Raw genomic sequence first — 4,063 nt, forward strand, 5'->3', positions numbered from 1 at the left:
GGCAGCCGCTAAAGCGTTTAAGTTTCAAAATAAAACAAACGAAACAGACTACTAAATTGTCAATTCCACTTAGAAACAAAATATTAATTCTAAAAATAAATCTTAGTTTGTTTTACAGAAGAACAGACAAAACTGACTAACTTTTGTCAATATCAAATAAACTGAGAACTAAAAGGAAATTCTCAATCTCTCCTTGTTGTATAGCTTAGCTTTTCAAACAGTTTTAACAGTTACTTTAGTCTGACAAAAGCCGAATGACGAATTAGCGCTTCCAGTCAGAGACTGAGGCTACGTCCACACGTACACGGGTATTTTTGAAAACGGAGATTTTCCGTTTTCGTTTTAAAAAATAATCCCGTCCACACATAAAGGCAGAAATGAAGGAAAACGCTGCTATGAACATGCCAAAGCAGCAGGTGGCGCTAGATTCCTAACCGTGCAGAAATGTTGGCCAATGAGAAGTCTAGAAGCCTCGGTGGGAAAAAGTAAACAAAGCTGGGGCATAGAAGCAGAACCGAGTCGTATGTGTGGACGGACAGTAACTGTGTGTATATGTAAGCATTTAAACACTGCAGAGAGTAGAATTAACAGTAACAGTATTGTAGAAATTCATTTCACCGAAACAATAACGTGGCGCAGTGTGACGCATGCACCAGTTTATTGTATTTCCAGACTTGCTTTCGGCACAATTTACAGTGCACGCTACTCTGTTTTTTGTCAGACTTGAAATAGCCGAAATACCTTCACACTACGGAACTTCTATGGCTCTTCCGTTCGACAATCTCTCCGGCGTTGGAACCATCATCTGTTTTCTCTTCGGTCACGCTCGGTTGATTTTTCTAGTCGACACACTCATTTCCTCCATTACGCGCTGGCTCCATTACCCGCTGGCTGCTTCCCAAACAAACACACGTGCGGCTTGGCACTTGTGCTGTACGTAACAAGTCACGCGACGTGACGCTGCGGCTGTGATTGGTTCGGCTCTGCGCTACTTAATTTGGATTGGCTGACCTTTTTTTTAATTTTTTTTTTAAGAGGACAAGAGCGGCGAAGTCTATCGCGATAGCTTAATTTCTCTATCGAGTAAAAGTTATATCGCGATACATATCATTATCGTTCTATCGCCCAGCTCTAGTCCAAATGCATAGAAAAGCTGCATTTTCAAAAATACCCATGTAGGGATGGATGTAGCGTAAAAGAGTTAGTAGTTTAGTTTATTGCTACCTGTAATTAATTGCAGTTTACTTTTATTTGTTTAATTGTTTACTAAATGTTTGCGGTGTGAAAGGGCCTGGCAAAAAAAGTTTGGGAACCACTGGCCTAACATTTGAAATAGGAAAAGACCGCCATGTAATCCATTTATTTCAACAAAGTAACTGTATTCTAATGATCACCTTTTTAAACGGAATAAAGTTACTTAGATTTTATATTTTAAATACGTAACATATTCTGGTGACTATTTAAGATGGCGGTTCGGTGTTTCTCATCGCTGGATTGTTGTACAACTCTTGTCAGTGTAGCCCCGGCTCTCTCTAGTTAATTCCTCGTTTTCCTGTGATTTTCTTCCTGGCTACTGACCGTGTTCTCCATGTCAATAGATCTTCCTGGACCCATCCCTGCCTCTCCCCTGGAGTGCTTTTGTGAGTGTTTTTCAAGTGGCGTGTGTGACCGAAGAGGAGCATTTCGTGCGTTTGACCTACAGGAGTGTGGTTTTCCCTTCCCGTCCCTGGATTCCCTGTCTTCTTTTGCACATTTGTATAAAGCACCTGGTGTCTTTTGTAAAAAAAAACAACAACTGTTCAACCGTTTCACAAACAGAGTTCTGCGCTTGAGTCTGTTTATGCATTATGACAGTTTTTATGTTAAATGTATTGTATTTGCCCTCATGTTATTTCTTATGGTTCTGTCCCATATGGAAAAGATATATATAAATCTTATAAAGTTTGTATCTGTCTTGTGTGAAACTTTTATGAAAAGCATACAAGAGTGAAAACAGATATAAGATCCCTTGAAAAATTATATAAATGAAACTTGGATACTTACTAAAACAATATATGAAAGTAATGAGAAAGTGGTGACTTTCATGAGTAAATCATATAAGCCTTATATGATTCACTATATGAAGTAGGCCAAATCTTATGCAAGTCTTATAAGTTTTTTGTCACGGCGACGGATGGCCGGTACTGAATAGGACTCAGGTGCAGAAACCCAGAGCGGAGACAGTAGATGATTTAACAGTTTATTACGGTTAAGTGCAAGGGGGAAAAAAAGGGAAACGTGGCAAAGACAGAAAATGACGAGACGTGGAGCCTTGGTGTGGCGTGCCCAGGGGAACGTGGCTAGGGCGAGGGAACGAGGCCTGAGAAGTGGAACGGAGCTGAGTGGGGAACAGTCACACTGAGGGGAGAGGATATAGGAGTTAGGCAGGTAGTGAAGGCAGCTCAGAAGTGGCCAGTATAAGAGCAGCAATTCTTACTTGCAGTTAGGGACCTGGAGTGTTTGAGAGGGGGATGATGAAGATCCAGGGGAGGCTGAGTGGCGTGGAAAGGCTGACCTGAGATCCGGGGCTCCAGATGGAGTGTGATGGCAGGAGGGCAGGCAGGTGAGGCACAGAGGGATTTCCAAAATGATCACTAGGTATCCCGAGTCCGGAGGTGGAGTGAGCCAGGGTGGGTACAGCAACTGTAGTACAAAAGAGTCTTTGTTAGTAAGATAAATCACAGCGAGAATTTGAAACACAAGACCTGTTACCAACATGGGTTGATGACGAACTGGCAGTGAGTGAACATCGATGTGTGGTTTAAATCCCTCTGGCTTGATAGCCTGCAATAGGCTCCAGGTGTGCAGGAGCTGGAGTTGGCCCTGCCCAGGGGCGGATCCCAGGTCAGTTCAGGAGCCTAATGGAAACTCCAGCCACCCACCGTAGACCATGACATTTTTTCTATTTCTTTTCCATATGGTGTATTTTTGTCTATTGTTTTCACTTGTCTGTTAACCAATTCGTTAAGCATTTTGGTCAACTTTGTTACACTTAATTTTCTTTAGAAATAAAACTGACAGTTTTCTGCTGTTTTTGAAGCTAAGGAAGAGCAAAAGAAAAGCAAAACAAACTCTAGTCTAGTGGTGCCTATTTTCCCATTCTTTTGTTGTCCCTACATGTCTACAATTTTCTTTCCTTCTTAAATTGTATCTGTTTTTTGCTGGCAAAGTATATTACCTGTGCCAGAAGCATTCAGAAAGGACAGAATCACATTAAATGAGGTTTTTTGGGGTTTTCCATGTCTTTTGAGAAACCCAGTCTTTTCTTAGAGACTTTACAAAGACAGATGATTACTTCTACTACTGTTCATCTTATCTTTGAAAGCACTTGGCCTGTGGGCGTCATGCAGATTGATATAAGTGAAGGATATCTGCTGTACACCCAATTTGACTTCACTTAACAGCTTTTGAGATTTAATCACCTCATTGGCATTCACTAGCCTCAAGCAAGATAAGATACAGTGTAACCTTTTTCTTCTTAGTCAGTCTGGTTAATCAGGATATGAATGAATATGTCATTGTCAAAGAACTCCAGGGGAAACGTGTGCCTGATCTCCTGAAATGTCCTGAAGTGAACATGCTATCTTTTATACACATTCAACTGAAAGGCAGTTGAAAGCACCAGTTGATTCTAATCATGTAGACTCTATTCCAATTCACTTTAAATGTCACGGCTGGCGGAGGGAGCCGTGTGGTGTGGAGGAAAAGGAGGACCCAAGATGCAGCAAACTGATGATACGAGTGATGTTTTATTTACAAAGGTGGTGGTGACAAAAACAGGCAACGAGGTATGAGTACTTTACAAACAGAAACCTAAACTGGGAGAAACTAAGTGACAAACCTGAGACCATACAAAAGGGGTGCGGGGCAGAGAGACGCAGAGACAGGAACACCATAGAACGCAGAGGTAGACGGATGAATGCAGACGAGCCAACAACGAACACAGACCGACACCCACTAAATATACACACACAAGGTAATCGGGTAATCGCACACAGGAGGGAAGAACAGCTGATCTGAATAC

The 4,063-nt window shown here is 41.7% G+C and overlaps 1 long non-coding RNA gene across 1 annotated transcript; it reads right to left on the reverse strand.

Moving 5' to 3' along the window:
- Positions 1-2,233: 2,233 nt before the first annotated feature.
- Positions 2,234-2,929, reverse strand: LOC146660197 (uncharacterized). Its single transcript, XR_014913437.1, has 3 exons — positions 2,756-2,929; positions 2,477-2,682; positions 2,234-2,397 (listed from the first exon to the last, which is right to left on the reverse strand). It is a non-coding gene; the product is annotated as an uncharacterized LOC146660197 (long non-coding RNA).
- Between the last annotated feature and the right edge of the window lie 1,134 nt (positions 2,930-4,063).

The sequence above is a fragment of the Rhamphochromis longiceps genome, linkage group LG10 (genome assembly GCF_057381845.1).
Source record: "Rhamphochromis longiceps isolate RC_006_pf linkage group LG10, R_longiceps_female_GT1.1, whole genome shotgun sequence".
NCBI lineage: Eukaryota > Metazoa > Chordata > Actinopteri > Cichliformes > Cichlidae > Rhamphochromis > Rhamphochromis longiceps.